Consider the following 18012-nt stretch of genomic DNA (forward strand, 5'->3'; position numbering starts at 1 on the left):
GATGAGAAGAGTAATTACAAACACCAATAATTTTAAAACTAAACAAATCTCCTATACACAGAAAATTTGAACACTATGACTCTTAATTCAACTCGGGAAAGAACCGACAAACAAAACCCAAGAGAGAGCGTTTAATATGGTTTATGACTCGATAAAAAAAATTATAGAAGATCTAAAAGTATAAGGGATCACATAGGTTGATACTGATCTCCAAACAAAATCATTCTATTTGGTGGGACACTAGGACGTGTGATCTGGCGTCTAGGTCAGACAGTTGCGGCGGGCTGAATTCCTGAGGCTTGGCGTATGGAGCCGCGGGCTGCTTGGAGTCATATAGGCTGCTCGGAGTGGATGGAGGCTGTGGGCTTGTGGTTATGTCAGGCCTAATGTGACCTGAATTAGACTTCGAGGTCTTGTTCCTGAGCTGGCTTGGAGATGTAGATGGGGTGCTGGCCTGCAGTGGAGTCTGTGGCCCTCCATGTGTGACGGGTAAGGTTAGGCCTGTATACGACGGGACCATATCAATCAATCACATGTAAAATATGACATTTACGATACCAACTACTAACTAGCAAATCATAATTATTCCTCCTACACAACATACAGAAACACACAAGGATCATAAATCAATGCAATCAATCAATTATAGTACCATGAAGCGAAATTCTCCCATCTGCGTGACTTGAGCAAACGGACCCGCAGTTCATTACCACCACTGTTGAGTCCCTTATATCAACTTCGATCAGCTGAAGCGTTGCTATCTAGCTCTCCAATTTCACACGGGATATCCCTCAACTTATTGCATTCAAACAGAGTTAGCTGCTCAAGCTTGTGGAAATGAGAACTCTCTGTTGTCCATTGAACGAGATCTGTGCTCTCAATTAGCAGTACTTTCAGTTGGCAAAATTCCCCTTCACTTGTTTCCCACTCAGGTCCATGACAGGCATGCCGTTTCAGTTTGAGCACTTGAAGATTAGGCAACAATCCAATCATTCCCATATCCTCCCACAGAAATCTGCACCCACTTAAGCTCAACTTTTTCAATGCCAATGGGAAGGCAATATTCTGAGACAGATCATAACCCTTCCGGATCGGATAGGGCTCTGCATACACGTTTAGCTTTTCCAACAAGAAATCTGTTTGAAACTCTTTGTGGAGGGATCAGGCAGGAAGCCATCCAACAAGATGAGGTGCCTCAAGTTTGGCATCCTCCAAACTTCAAATTCCATATATTCCTGATGTCTTATTTCATCATCTAGTTTAGGAAGCCCATATTTGTTCATAATTATGGCAGACGTAACTCGGATAAATGCTCTGATTCTGAAGATTAAAGTCTGAAGATTATGAAGGTGATACAAGGAGTTATATACAAGTGTGATCATGATACGGTCAACGGCTGGAAGGTATACAGCCGCCGAGGAAGTAGGGAGGCAGTTGGTTCAAAGGAGAAGAATCTGGAAGTAGGCGCTGGAAAGGAGTAGATCGAGCAAATCTGGGGATTCCTATTTTTATGCATTCTAGTAGTTTCTATTATTTAGTATAAATAATTGTAAACTAGGGAGTCCAGAATATCTTGGAGAGATCAATTGTTTTGGATGACGTCGTAGGCCTCTGCGGAGGATTATCATTTCCTTTATTTTCCTATCAATAAAATTTGCTCGTTCTCTCTTGTTCTGCATTTACAATCTGTGGTGTGAGTTGGTGTATTTAGCTGCAGCAGAGAGAGCACTCCTCATGCTCATCACTTCCATAGGCCTTTCACTCCTATCAATTGGTGCGGTGAACAATGGTGAACTCTCGATCGGACACGCGACTGGACGAATTGGAGAAGACTACAGAGGATTTGGAACATGGTAGGCTCTTGTTGGATGCGGCGGCGAAGGAACTGAATGCCTAATTCCGCCGCACCGATGACCAAGTCACGGAGGTACGATCAGAACTGACTGCCATGCTTCAGGAGATGCGCGAGGGTTTCGCTTCACTCAAACTTAAGGGGACTGCCGGACATGAGGACGAATCCACCTCAATGAATCGGGGGCCAAAGTCAGCATCCGCGGGCGGTGTTTCGGCGTCACCCATGCCAACTTTTGATGGTTCGGACGCCCTCGCATGGCTCGCACGGGCAGAGCAATATTTTCTGATCTCGGAAACCCCCTACGAGGACCGGGTAGGCTTCGCAATGGTAGCTCTGGCAGGCGCTGCCTTCCCTTGGTACCAGTTGTTGCGACAGCGAGTTCCGGATCTGCCGTGGGCTCGGTTTGCAAGGGAGTTGATGAAACGCTTTGGAGGCAATGGGGCATTGAATGAATATGAAGTATTCGCTGCAGTCCGCCACACTGTTTCTCTGACAGATTTCGTGGCTGCTTTTGAGGCGCGCCTCGTACAGGTTCCGGACATCTCGTGTCAGCAATACTTGGGATTTTTTATGGCAGCACTTCGACCTGAGGTCCATCTACAAATGAAGGCCGCTAAAATCACTACTTATGAGGATGCGGTCGAGTTAGCGCTAGACATCGACACGATGGCGTCCACTCAGCCCCCGCGTTCAGCGCCTTCTCAATCATCCTCCCAGGCGCACACATACACAGCCCAATCAACTCGTTCTTTCTCAAAGGGCTACTCACAAAACCCCTCTCACTCATCTGGCTCTTCAAAGCCGGTATCCAAACGCTTTCGGAACGTATCTCCGGAGGAATATAGGCGGCACATCGCAGCAGGTACCTGTGTCAAGTGCGGCCCAGCCCATAGATGTCCCCCTAGGACTCTCAACGTTCTGATCTGCGATGAGGAGGAAGAAACGCCCACCGACTCTGAGCTCGAGGACTCAGAAGTGTTGGAGACAGAGGTTGAACCCCAGCTATCTGTTCTATCCTTGAATGGCCTAGACACGACGAACACAATGAAGCTATTTGGGAAAATCGCCTCTCAACAGGTTAAGGTGATGGTCGATAGCGGTGCAAACTACTGTTTTATATCAGATTTATGCGCCCAACGGCTCCAGCTGCCAGTTACTCCCACATCACCCTACTCAGTGGTGCTGGGCGATGGTACAACACGTCGCGCAGCGGGGATTTGCAGGGGCGTGCCTCTGACATTGGAGAATGAGGAGTTTGTGGTGTCCTGCTACGTCTTTCCCCTCCGGAACATTGACGTAATTCTGGGTGTCTCATGCCTGGCCTCCCTCGGTTACGTTATGGCAAATTGGCAGCGGTCGTCCATGGATTTCGCAATCAACGGACGCCCCATCTCGCTCAGGGGTGATCCATCACTCATGCGCCGGGCTTGTTCCACCCAAGACCTCCGTTGCCTCGAGGAAGGGGACTACTGCTGGGTCCTCCATGCAATTGAGAAGGAGGTTGTGGCGGAGCCTTTCGGAATCAGCAAGGCCCTATCCTCGGCAGCTCGGTCACAACTGCTGAAATTGGTTGAGAAATTTCCGGCAGTCACACGGGAGACCGCAGGACTACCTCCCCGCCGCCGCATTGACCACCAGATACCCCTCCTTCCAGGTACTAACCCTGTTTCTGTTCGCCCGTATCGGTATAATCACTTGCAGAAATCACTTGCAGAAAGATGAAATGGAGAAGCTCGTCGCCGAGATGCTGAGTTCCGGGGTGATTCAGCCAAGCACTAGCCCTTTCTCTAGCCCGGTCCTCCTCGTTCGCAAGAAAAATGGTTCTTGGAGGTTTTGCGTGGACTACAGGGAACTCAACAAACGGACGGTACCTGACTAGTATCCTATTCCGGTGATACAGGAATTACTTGAAGAATTACATGGGGCCAAGTGGTTCAGCAAAATCGACCTAAAAGCTGGATACCACCAGATTCGGGTGGCGACCAACGACGTGCCTAAAACGGCTTTTCGCACCCACTCCGGCCATTACGAATTCCTGGTTATGCCGTTCGGCCTCACCAACGCTCCGGCAACATTCCAGAGTCTGATGAACAACATCCTCGTCTATAGCGCGACATGGGCGGATCATATGCGCCACCTCCGCCAGGTTTTCGAGACCCTGCATGACCATGCCCTCGTCGTCAACGCAAAGAAGTGTCTTCTAGGTCGAGACAACGTTGAGTATCTTGGCCACATCGTGTCCTTTGAAGGAGTTAAAATGGACCCTGCCAAGATCTCGGCAGTCCTCCGCTAGCCAACTCCGACATCCTTAAAGAGTGTTCGGGGGTTCCTTGCGCTAACAGGGTACTACCGCCGTTTTATCCGAGACTACGGCAAGATTGCAGCCCCACTGACGGAACTCCCGAGGAAGCCGTTGGCACCCCAATCCAAAACAGCCTGGACTTGGCCGAAGGCAGCGGCCTCCGCCTTCGACTCTCTCAAATCAGCGCTGACATCGGCACCTCTCCTCCGGATGCCAGATTTCACTAAGGAGTTTGTGATTGAGTGTGACGCCTCGGGCCGAGGTCTTGGGGCAGTTTTAATGCAAGAGCGTCAACCGGTGGCCTATTTCAGCAAGTCTTTATCCGCTCGTTGGTTAGCCAAATTAGCCTACGAGAAGGAACTCATGGCCCTCGTCCTTGCCATCCATCATTGGCGCCCTTACTTGTTGGGTCGCCGCTTCGTCGTTCACACGGATCAGCGTAGTCTGTGCCAACTACTAGCCCACCCTTCGACGAGGAGGCGTTGGAACTCTCGGCCATCTCGATCCCATCATGGCCAGAGTGGTCAACAATCCAGGCGACGCTGTCTACCGATTCAGCCCTCGCTAAGATCAAAGCTGCCTTGGAAGCCGGCCAGCCAACTTCCCCTCATTACGAGCTAGTCCACGGTACTCTGTTCTACAAGGGAAGGATAGTGGTCCCACCCCGTTCTCCTTGGATACCAAGGTTACTTGCTGAATTCCATGTTACACCTACGGGGGGACACTCAGGAGCTTACCGTACATATCGCCGGATTGCCTCGAACGTCTATTGGCCCGGTATGATGAAGCAAGTCACAAATTTCGTCGCAGCATGCGCGACGTGTCAAAGGCATAAGACCGAGACCAAATCTCCAGCCGGTCTCCTGCAGCCCTTGCCGATTCCGGATCGGATTTCGGAAGATATCAGCATGGATTTTGTTTCAGGACTGCCGAGAGCGGGGGGTCTTGACTGCATTTTCGTCATCGTCTACCGCCTTTCTAAATACGCTCACTTCATCGGCCTTAGACACCCCTTCACGGCCCGGTAGGTGGCGGAACTATTCACAAGCGAGGTGGTTCACAAGCGCCCACTCAGCTTCGGGCATGACCCCGTTCGAGGTGGTCTACGGTCGCCCTCCACCCACCTTGCATGCCTTTCTTCCAGGAGAGATTCGGGCACAGTCCGTTCTAGACACTCTTTGCTCTCGTGATGAGGTGTTGGAGCTGCTGCGCCATCATTTAGGGCGGGCCCAGGAGCGAATGACAGTGGCCGCAAACAAGCAACGCCGGGACGTCGAATTCAGTGTGGGCGACCTGGTCTGTTTGAGGTTCCGGCCCCACCGTCAGCCCTCACTTTTCACTTCCCGCAACAGGAAGTTGGCACCTCGTTTCTTTGGGCCATTTCGGGTCGAAGCTCGCATTGGTATGACAGCTTATCGCCTTCCCGACTCGGCCCGCATCCACCCGGTGTTCCACGTTTTACTCCTCAAACGTGCCATTGGGGATGCGCCAGTAGAGGCAACGCTTCCTGACGGCCTCGTCAATGCTGACCCTCCTTTCATTCCCAACAAGGTGCTAGCAAGGCGTACTGACTCACGGGATGGAGAAATTGTTGACCAAGTCCTCATTAAATGGTACGGATTAGAGGATGATGAAGCCACTTGGATGGATGTGGCGGGTGTTAGAGGCCAGTTTCCATTTTTCAGCCTTGCGGACAAGGCTGTTTCGACGACCGGGGCAGTTGATACGGTCAACGGCTGGAAGGTATACAGCCACCGAGGAAGTAGGGAGGCAGTTGGTTCAAAGGAGAAGAATCTGGAAGTAGGCGCTGGAAAGGAGTAGATCGAGCAAATCTGGGGATTCCTATTTTTATGCATTCTAGTAGTTTCTATTATTCAGTATAAATAATTGTAAACTAGGGAGTCCAGAATATCTTGGAGAGATTAATTGTTTTGGACGACTTGGTCGTAGGCCTCTGCGGAGGATTATCATTCCCTTTATTTTCCTATCAATAAAATTTGCTCGTTCTCTCTTGTTCTGCATTTACAATCTGTGGTGTGAGTTGGTGTATTTAGCTGCAGCAGAGAGAGCACTCCTCGTGCTCATCAGTTCCATTGGCCTTTCACTCCTATCAGATCATCTGCCTGACTGGCTCACAGGTCAAAGCAAGGTATCTCAAGTGAATTAGCTCACTGATGTATATATCAGAGCTGGATTTTGGGTGTATAGTTACACTTAATCCATCAAATACCCTCAGAAGTCTAAAACTTTTCCAAGAATCAAAGGCCCAGTGCTTGAAAAGAAGGATGGTATGCATACGTGATGCTTTCATGCTTGGATTACTACCAAAGATGTTACAGATGTTACAGAATACACTAAGGTGATTTGAATTCTCAATACCTTAAGGAAAGCTGCCCGAAAACTCATTTATGGTGCAACCAAAGTTCTCTTCCTCACATTTTCGCAAACAGAGGTCTCTCAAGAGATCGTGTATCTTGACTGTCCTAATCCTGCCATCGGTTCCTATTTTATGATCAAGACAAGACTTCTCGCAGCCAATTCTTCCAAATACTCATATCCCAACTCTTCCATACTTTAGAGTCACTTGATGTCAGAAAACTCTCTGCCACCCATAGTTTGATTAGTTTTGACACATTGATCTCACAATCTTTTGGGAAACAGCCCATATACAGAAAACAAAGCCTTAGAGGATTAGGCAATAGTCTATAACTCAGAGACAATATCTTATTGAATTGTTCATCATTTGTGTAAACAACTTTTGATACATTCCTAGCTATGATTTCCCAATAGTTTTTCCTCCGATTGGCCTTATTAGAGAGAACTCCAGCTATCACCACAACTGCAAGTGGAAGCCCTCTACATTTTTCTGCTATGACCTCCTCGATTTTCTCCAATTCTAGAGGGCAACTTTCACATCCAAACACTCTGCTCTTTAAGTAACATCCAGCTTTGTTCTACATTCATCAAATGCATGTGGTGAGGATGGCTATGATACTCGATGTTCATGTAAGAAGCTACCCTTAACTCCCTTGTAGTTATGATAATTCGACTCCCATTAAGATCATTTAGAAACATCCTTTGTAACTCATCCCACACATTTGTATCCCACAAATCATCCATCACGATTAGATATCTCCTCCCTTTCAATAACTCATCATTATGGACCCAAAACGGAACATGAACGTTGAACACGTCCTTAATGGAACGCAGAACCGTGCGAAGAATTGTCTTTATGTTAGAACTTTGCGATATTGTGAGCCAAGCACGAATGTCAAAGTGTTGAACACTTAAAGGGTCGTCATAGGCATACCTCGCAAGAGTGGTCTTCCCAATGCCTCCCATCCCAACAATGGGGATGATTCCGAGTTGGGATGATCCTTCACATAGCCGGCTCTTTATCTTCAGTAAGTCTTCTTCAAGCCCAACCACGCCATCGCCCGTCTCTCTTGATGGCATTTGAACTTTCCTGCTACTTTTGATCTGCATCGCTTCTTACCGGATGAGATCTGTTTCTGCAACTGACTTTTCCAATTCGTCGCAAAACATCTCCTTGTTGAGATCTGTTTCTGCAATTGACTTGAGGTTGCCAAAGTCAAAGAGATTGTTTGCTTGATTTACTGCATTTGTGAATCGTGCTCTTAGTATGTTGTGAGCTTCTCTTGCTAAATCCCCAAGAAAATTTAATAAAAAAATAATATTTTCATGTAGCCTTTCAATGCGTGGCTTCTTCTGAAGCAGAATGTAAGAATCAACACTTTGACCGGAAGAACAATATATACAGAATTGATGATCCAAGATCATGTCTAGATGTTCCGCGAGTGAATCAATATATAGCAGCATAATCCATACCGCACTGCACGTCAGAGAGCGATCTCTGATTTGCTTCTTTAACCAAACAAAAACTGGAGACGAAACTGTGCAAGGCTTTTGATCTGATTTTCCATGATATGCTAATGCCATCAAAGTTGACCAATATTGTAGAAGTGATTGTAGAACAAACTTGAAACCGACGAGAATTGACTGGGATTGGAATTGCAAGATTGAAAATGTAATTCTATTTACTGATTGTTGAGAACGGAAGAAAAAACGATTACAACAAACTCCAAACAAACTTGTATTTAAACCTATCACAAAACTAATTGATATGTGCATCCAACGGTTCAGATTAAAAGCCCCAAACTTAAAATCTAATCTGACGGTTGCTGAAAGAGCTGATTGAGAGATCAGCTGTGATCAGCTGCTTCTTCTAATCATGCAGCTGAGCCATCAATTCCTTACAAACTCCACCTTGATGGATTAGCTGCTAACTGAGCTTCTCTTGCAAAGATTCACAAGTTTCATACACACATCGAGCTTCTCTTTCGGTACTGGTTTAGTTAGCATATCAGCTGGGTTCTCAGCTGTGTCAACCTTGAATACTCTAACTGAACCTTTTTCTATCTCCTCCCGGATGAAATGCAAACGCACGTCTATGTGCTTGCTTCTCTCGTGGTACACTTGGTGCTTTGCTAAGCTCAATGCACTGTTGTTATCACAACCAATGCTGACTCCTTCCTGCTTTATACCAAAATCCTCCAATATTCCCTTAAGCCATTTACCCTCTTTGACAGCAGAAGTCATAGCCATAAACTCTGCCTCTGTAGTCGACAAAGCAACCACCCCTTGAAGGCTACTCTTCCAACTGATAATGGACCCATATAAACTGAATAAGAAACCAGATTGTGATCTTCTAGTATCTATGTTCCCAGCAAAATCAGAGTCACACCATCCTGTCAAAGCATCTCCTTTAAACTCAGCATCCCCTTTAAACAAGATCCCAACATCAGAAGCTCCCTTCAAATATCTCATTAACCATTTTAGTGCAGACCAATGTTCCTTCCCATGATTAGACATGTACCTGCTGGTTACTGAGAGGGCTTGCGCAATGTCTGGCCGGGTACCAATCATAGCATACATAATGCTTCCAATGATGTTAGCATAGGGGATATGCTTCATTTCTTCCTCTTCGGCCTTGCACTTAGGCTTTTGATCAGCTGACAGTTTATATTGTTGGCTCATGGGAACCGAGACCTCTTTAACATTACTCATCTGAAATCTCTTGAGCAATCTCAACACATAATCTGTCTGTGTCAACCATATTTCCTTCTTCTTTCGGTTTCTGATAATGGTCATTCCCAGTATGCGCTTTGCAGGCCCTAAATCTTTCATCTCAAAAGCCTTTTTGAGATCAAGCTTTACCTTCTGAATCTCCTTTGGACATGCTCCAGCCAAGAGCATGTCATCAACATACAGTAACAGGTAAGCTACAACAGCTCCACCTACACTTTTAATGTAAACGCATTCATCATATGCTGACCTCAAAAAACCACTTTTGATTACATGGTCATCAAACTTCCTATGCCATTGTCTGCTAGCTTGTTTGAGGCCGTATATGCTCTTTTTTAATAAGCATACCTTGCCCTCATCTCCTGCCTTCACAAAGCCCTTTGGTTGTGCCATATAGAGAGTTTCCTTCAAATCCCCATGCAAGAAGGCTGTCTTGACATCAAGTTGTTCAAGCTCCCAATCTCTCCTTGCAACTATTGCCAATAGTATTCTGATAGAAGTATGTTTTACAACCGGGGAAAAAACTTCATCATAGCCAACGCCATGCTCCTGTGTAAATCCTCTAGCAACGAGCCTGGCTTTGAATCTGACATTTTCACTATCAGCACCCTCTAGTTTTTTCTTGAAAATCCACTTACAGCTCACCACTCTTCTTCCATCAGGCCTCTCTACCAGCACCCAAGTTCCATTTCTGAGTAATGAGTCAATTTCTTCAACCATGGCCTTCATCCACTTTTCCCATTCCTTACAATCCATGGCTTCTTCATAAGTGCTAGGGTCTGAGTATTCTATTTCCTCGGCAACTAATAGTGCAAAAAACAGAAACTCAGCATCAGAATACTTAGCTGGTGGTTTTATAACTCTCCTTACACGATCTCTTGCCAATTTATAGCTTCCTGGTTCAATTTGTGTCTGTTGATCTGACTGAGGGGCATCAATATCAGCATCAGTAGCAACTCCACCTTGCCGGTCACCATGTTTATCAGCATCAGGAGTAGCTCCACCTTGCTGCTCACCATTTTGCTCATCCTGCTGCTTTTGAACAATTTCCTCAGCCTCCACCTCAAACTTAGAAGCTTCAGTCACAACATCAGCCTTTTTCTTAAATGGCAGATCATCTTCCCAGAAAGTTACATCCCTGCTTATAATGACCTTTGCATTTCCAGGTTCCACACACCACAACCTATATCCCTTGACTCCACGTTGATATCCAATCATGACACACTTCAGAGCCCTTGCTTCTAATTTGCCCTGGTTTACATGTGCAAACACTTTACAGCCAAAAGTTCTAAGAATATCATAATTGCTGTGTCTTCCATACCACCTATAGTCTGGTGTATCACCTCCAATGCTGGAAGAAGGACATTTGTTGATTAACTTCACTGCTGTGGCTGCTGCCTCGGCCCAAAAACGCTTCTCCATTCCAGCAGCCAAGAGCATGCACCTCACTCTTTCAAGAATAGTACGGTTTACTCTTTCTGCCACCCCATTTTGCTGGGGATTCATAGGGACCGTTTTATGTCTTCTAATCCCTTTTGATCTACAAAAAACATCAAACTCCCTTGATAAAAACTCCAAGCCATTATCAGTCCGCAAGCATTTCAAGTTCATTCCCTTTTCAGCCTCAACTTCCATACACCAATCTTTGAATTTGTTGAAAGCTTCAGACTTTTGCTTTAAGATGTAGATCCAAATCTTCCTAGAGAAATCATCTATTATACTCATATAGTATCTACCACCTCCAATTGAGTTTTCTTGAGCCGGCCCCCATAGATCACTATGGGCATAGTCTAGAGGCATAGTTGAAGAGTGTGTACCTCTGGGATATGGTAACTTTTTGGCCTTCCCCAATATACATTCCTCACACTGGATTGCACCATCTTCATCAGAGCATTGCAGAACTCCTTTCTTGATGAGTTCTTTCACACTTCCAGCAGCCGGATGGCCAAGTCTAACATGCCATAGATTCACAGAACCAGCCACAGTGTGTAGCTCCCCAGAACTCCTCTGAACGGTAGCTGTCATATAATACAGACTCCCCCTTCTTTCTGCTACCATCAACACCTTTTCAGCCCTGCTCACAATCATCTTTCCACCTTCTGACACAAATTTGCATCCCTTTTGCTCAAGAGAGCCTAAAGAAATCAAGTTCCTCTTCACTTCAGGAATATACCTAACACCATTCAAGATAACCGTGCATCCACCCTCAACTTTCAATCGCACAGTGCCTATTCCCTTTACATAACATATCTGATTGTTACCAAGAATGACAGATCCAGATGTTTCTTTAATATCATCAAACCAGCTCAAATTCGGGCACATGTGAAAACTACAACCCGAGTCCATTATCCAAGATCCTCCCTCCTTCGTTTCCATAACATTCAATGCCTCAGGAGACCCATCTTCCTCAACTTCCTCAGCTGAGTTCACAACCTTGCCACCGCTACTCTCTTGTTTTCTCTTCCAAGCATAACAATCTCTCTTCAAGTGGCCCGGTTTCTTGCACCAATGGCAAGATCGTGTTTCCTTTTGATCACTTGAGCTGGCTTTGAGGTTATCATTAGGCTTCTTGAATTGCCTTTTTCCTTTGAATTTCTTTACATTCAAACTCTCAGATGTCGAGTCTCCCAGCTTCGAATCTCCCTTCTGCAGTTCCTTCGACCTCAATGCCGATTGCACCTCCAACAGGGTTATGGTCTTTTCACGGCCATACAAGATCGCATCACGAAGTTGATCATATGACGGAGGAAGCGCATTCAATAGGAGAATAGCTTTGTCCTCATCTCCTATTGACACATCGATGTTTTCAAGATCATCGACGGTCTTATTAAAATCTTCCAATTGCTCCAGGATCCCTCTCCCTTCCAAGAACCTGTAGGAGTATAGCCTCTGCTTCATCAGTAGGCGATTTGCAAGAGACTTCGTGAGATAGAGATCCTCCAATTTCTTCAAGATATCCGCTGCAGTTTTCTCCTTCGCAACTTCTCGAAGTACCTTATCACCAAGGCAAAGGACTATTGCGCTATGAGCTTTCGCCTCAATCTCCGCACGCTTCTGCACGCCCTTTTCATCGAGATCTTCCTTCTCCTTGTCTTCTTTCCCCTCACTCGTCAGAGCGGAAGCAAGACCTTGTTGTATCAGCATAGCACGCATCTTCATCCTCCATAATGCGAAATCATTCTTGCCTGTGAATTTCTCGGCCTCAAATCTTGAAGCCATCGTCTTCGCGGATTCGATTCCCCCAAATCAGACCTCTCCCCCGAGCTTGATTCCTCTTCGTCGGCGACCTTCCCACAGACGGCGCCAATTGTAGAAGTGATTGTAGAACAAACTTGAAACCGACGAGAATTGACTGGGATTGGAATTGCAAGATTGAAAATGTAATTCTATTTACTGATTGTTGAGAACGGAAGAAAAAACGATTACAACAAACTCCAAACAAACTTGTATTTAAACCTATCACAAAACTAATTGATATGTGCATCCAACGGTTCAGATTAAAAGCCCCAAACTTAAAATCTAATCTGACGGTTGCTGAAAGAGCTGATTGAGAGATCAGCTGTGATCAGCTGCTTCTTCTAATCATGCAGCTGAGCCATCAATTCCTTACAAATATCGTATAACAATTTTTTTAGATTAATTTAAAAAAACATCTTGTGAAGTATTGACCCCACAAGAAAGACTGAGTCTAAACAGCCAGCTTATTTATTAAAGAAATTTTAGATTAATTTAAAAAAATATTTTGTGAAGTAAAATTTTAAATGATTGATAAATTATTAAAACAGAATAACTAGTAGTATTATTAGTATTATTAGTATTACTTTTGTGCATATGAAATATTTGCTAGTCACCACCTATGATGTCATTGCTCTATAAATTGAGCTAAGTTCTATTGATAAGGAAGTGTGCAAGGGTGATAAGAACAGAGCAACTAGTAAGAAAAATAAGAGAGTTTTTGCAAGTGCATAGGGGATCTTCGGGTTGTTTCTTATAGATCCTACCCAGAGGAACAAAACCACAAATATGAAAAGTCCAAAACATTTAATAAAATTAACTTAAAACAATTATATGTAAAACAATTCCATAATATTACAATCTTCAACCGCAGAGATCGTATTGAACCAAGTCTTGATCATCTTATTTGAGTCTACTATAAATGCGTCAATATTATGACGCACTAAAAAATAACACTAACGGACTAATGGGCGCGTGTCTAATGATGATGATGCAAAAACATTTTTATAACTGTTCGTCCATGTGTACTCAGTGTCCGAAATCATCATGGGCATATCATCGAAATATCTCACATCTTCTGATTCAACATTAACACCACTCGACATTTCAGATATCCTGAAACTTTCCAATTCAGTAGCAACTTCTTTCATAGTTGGTCTCATTCTTCCTTTTAAGTTTAAACATCTTTGTGCAAGCTTCGCAACTAGGGTCACCTCTTCCTTTCTTCCTTGCTCCTGAACTTGTGGATCTAAAATCGTATCCACACATTCTTCTTCCATGCATACAAGGAACCGTGTCGCTAGGCTTCTTTCCTCTTCTGTTTTATCAAGAGATATTGGTCGTTGTCCAGTAAGAAGCTCGACAAGAACTACCCCAAAACTATAAACATCACTCTTCTCTGTGAATTGACTTGACCGGAAATATTCTGGATCTAGATATCCAAACGTCCCTTTAACCAGAGTAGTTAAGTGAGTTTTATCTGAAGCAATACACCTCGATGTTCCAAAATCTGACACTTTGACAACATATTTTTCATCTAGGAGGATATTAGTAGACTTGATATCTCTGTGATAGATAGGCACAAAAGATGCAGAGTGTAAGTACGCTACTGCCCCTGCTATGTCTACTGCAATTTTCAAGCGCATGTTCCATGTACATGGAAATTCACTACTTTGATCATGTATTAGATCAAATAGTGTCCCATTTGGCATGAATTCGTAAACAAGCAGAGGAACCTCAGTCTCCAAACAACACCCCAATAATTTGACCACATTCCTATGATTTATCTGTGATAGTATCACCACTTCATTTAAAAATTGTTCCAATTGATTCACCTCAACCAACTTTGATTTTTTTATCGCTACAATCTTACCATCATATAACATCCCTTTATAGACAGTGCCTTGCCTTCCTTATCCAATAATTCTGCTCTAATTAAAGTTATCTGAAGCCACCTCCAACTCCTTTGCTGCGAAAACTATTGTTTTTCCAAGCGCACCTTCATTTGTGTGTTGTTGCAAGAGAAGACCACCATTTCGTTTGAAGAATTTAGCTTTTACCAACTTTTTCTTTCTCTTTTGCAATAATTTATACAACCAAAAGAACATCGAGATTATAAGTAGAAACCCCAATCCAGATCCTATACCTATATGAAACTTCAGAGAGAGAAAATTAATAGTAAAATTTACAAAATAAAAAGACGTCAATTGAGCCACATATATGATTATTACTTTCTTCCAAACAATAAAGGTTTGATTTGAATTCAAAGAATTATGTAAAATTAAAAATTTTATCACATTTTTAGGAGAACTAACTAGCATCTATATTTTCCAATTTAATCATAAATTGATATATATGTAACTGACAAATTTTATAACGAGGAATATCTATACCATCTATTTTTCCATTCCAATGATCCAGATTGATTATTTGGTTTGATTATCTTAAGTGAGTCATTTATTTTCGGGCGGTATTGATAAGGCTCGTTTCATGCATCGGTTTAGGGTTAAAATTGTGTGCATTTGGGGCGCTAATGTGCGTTTATGAGTTCAGGTGCGTAGTAAATCTGCTTGGCATAGGAGTTGCTGTTACCTGACCTGGCAGATGCAAAAGAGATGAAATTGAAGCAAAAATTAGAAGTCGTCGTTCGGACCTGGGAGAATCAAAAGTTGGCGACAGGAGCAGAATGGAGCGAGAGCAAATTATTTTAGAGAGTCTTACTCAAGGGCAAGAGCGTCAAATCACCAGAGGGATACCCTAGGGATCAGAGCCTCACATATATAAGGAGCTCAACCTTGAAGAACAAGACAGACCGTGAACGGCTCTTCTGCACTTTCCTAGCTCTAGCTCTAGTTCCACACTTCAAATTTTCATTTCGTCTGCTGCGCACTTGGATATGGAAGATTCTGGCCACCGTGGTTCTCATCATCATCGTTATTTTGCTGTGTAACACCGCCTTGTGAAGGCGAAGAAACAATCTTATTTGCTTTCGTTTAGTACTTTGTGGTTTTTAAGTCTCGCGACTTTAACTTCTGACTTTGATCTACTGGATTCGGACCTATTTCTAGTTATTATGGAAGTTTATGTTTGCTTTTGGTTGGATATCTCTGAGTTTATGTTTATTTCTTGCTTTTAGCTTTCGTCTTGTTATTGTTGGATGTTTGGAGCTGTCATATATTTGGTTTGTTGATGGAGGTTGGGGATTCGCGTATGGAGATGTTTGGATTTTATTGAAACGTGGTGTATTTGATTTGGAGTTTCGCGTATTTGGAGTTTGTTGTTTATGTTGTGCATGATTATGGCTGTTTACTTTCTGTTTCTGCATCCTTTAGGTCCAGTAGCGTAGATTGGTTAGTTTAGGCTTTAATTTCTTGTTTTAAGTTTAGATCTAAAGCTTGCTCTGTTCTCATGGTGTTTGTTACTCTGTTTTATTAGCTATTCTCGTTTGATTCCCGAAGAAGATGAAGTTGTTGGTAGGTAGAACCAGATCTGCTTTATGTCAGTACCTTTCTGCATGTACTTTAATTTTTCTACATATCCTCGAGACCCTGTCAGTACGATCTGCTTTGTCTCTTTTACTTTTCTACATGCTTTTCCAGACCCTGGTAGTTTAAGGATTCTTGTCTTGCTTTTTCCTTTATGCTTGTCTGTCCAAATTAGGAAAGTCTTGTTGGGGTTTGTATACTAAAAGATGCTTCGAGCGTACATGCCTTTGTACAGTCAGCTTGTGCATGTATACGAGAAACGCCACGTCCACTTGTTTACCTAATTATGAGAATAAATAATATAATATAAATGGTTTATTATTGAAATATGATAAACAAGTCTAAGGCTTTTTACTAAGAAGGTCAAGTAGGGAAATTCGATGAATCTCCTCATGAGTTTTTCAGTAGGGGACTTGGCCAGATCTAGTAAGAAGAAAAACGTATTCACAACCTAGATAGGCTTTGGCTACCTATTGGTACGGTTGCGGTGTTTGTGATAATTCTCTCTTACCTAAGATGAGATTAGTAACACCGGTGTGGTAAAGCACTGAAAGGATCTAATCCGAAATGTATTCTTTATTGCTATCTACTGAAAGAATATATTTCAAGAAAGTTTAGTATTTTCTAGTCTATGATATTAATATCAATATTGTTTATTCAATCAAACGCCACTTTGACTTATCAATATGTGAGAGTTTGTACGTAACTCAAGTTCATGATATCTTGGGTGGTAGTAATTGAATAACATGAAGGTATTGGAATATTATTTCATAGAATTCGCGTGCCCAGTGTGGTATGATTAAATCCCTAAAAGGGTGATCCCCAATGAGGTGTTTGAAAGAGGAATTTATTATTCAGAAATCTGCGCAGTTGGAATTTATTCCACGAATAATAAATAAAGTTTCAAACTAGAAAAACTCTTTGGAGAATTAATTTAATTCTAGTCACATAGCAGACAAAAGAATTAAATTGATGGATCAAGATAATCTTAAACGCGGGAAATATTATAAAATAAAATGGACCCAAGTTATTTGTAATTTGGTGATTTAAGTGGGAGTGCAATATTATTCTTTAGTGGAATAAAATAATATTCCATTGATAATATATTAAATCATGGGTCATTTGATTTAATTAGTAATTTATCTAATGGGTGAGCCCAACACTTAAGTCATTCCATGGATCCCCTTACTAGCCCAATAAGGTCCACTATAAATAATGAATGAAAGGGAAACCCTAGCACACAATCCAAGACACACTAAACCCTAACCCTAGCCGCCAAAATCGGCGCCTCTCTCTCTCTCTCCCTCTTGGTCTCGATTTTCGTGCCTAGCACGTGGGAGAATTAGGGTTTTGATTGTTGTTCTTGATCTATCCTAATTCATAGGATTAGATCTAGACAATTTGGTGTTTGTATTGGCTTTCCCTAGATCCATTCAAAGTTATTTAATTGATTATCTAAGATCCGCCCACACGGATGGAGAATCAAGGACAAGGGAATAGTACGGAAGATTCGTGGTCGATAAACCAAGGATCTCCGGGTGGTGCAGCTAGCAACGTCAATCCAATGATGGATTATGAGGTAACAATCGAATCTACATCGAATATGCATGATTATGTGTTTATTTGATGTTATATCTATAGATCTATGAATATTGCATGAAATTGGAGTTGAATGCATAATCACCTAAATAGATCCGTTCCAGGACCTGTTTGGTTTCCGTGTCTTCCGCTGCGGTAGTCCCAACAACTGGTATCAGAGCCATTTTTTAGGCTCTGATTATGTATTTGATTAATTGAATTTTTTGAAAATTATAGTGTAAAAACTTGGGATTTTCGAAAATAATGCAATATGTGTTGGATCTATGTTTTTCTTGATTTTATTTTTGGATCTATGATATGATGTTCTAGATCGATGAATGAATATTATGAATTTTGAATTTTATTCAAGTTTTTCACAAAAATATTCTAGATCTATGATGAACAACATTAGATCTATATATTCTAAGTAATATATACTAGATTATATGTTT

The 18012-nt window shown here is 42.9% G+C and overlaps 3 pseudogenes; 1 reads left to right on the forward strand and 2 right to left on the reverse strand.

Moving 5' to 3' along the window:
* Positions 1-220: 220 nt before the first annotated feature.
* Positions 221-7643, reverse strand: LOC125189612 (putative late blight resistance protein homolog R1C-3; annotated as a pseudogene).
* On the forward strand, positions 1787-4148 carry LOC148926550 (uncharacterized; annotated as a pseudogene).
* Positions 7644-13453: 5810 nt separating the features above from the next.
* On the reverse strand, positions 13454-14398 carry LOC125189611 (wall-associated receptor kinase-like 1 pseudogene; annotated as a pseudogene).
* Positions 14399-18012: the final 3614 nt, after the last annotated feature.

Source organism: Salvia hispanica, chromosome 5 (assembly GCF_029641045.1).
Source record: "Salvia hispanica isolate PSC_SH4W2 chromosome 5, Shi_PSC_v1, whole genome shotgun sequence".
NCBI classification, from domain to species: domain Eukaryota; kingdom Viridiplantae; phylum Streptophyta; class Magnoliopsida; order Lamiales; family Lamiaceae; genus Salvia; species Salvia hispanica.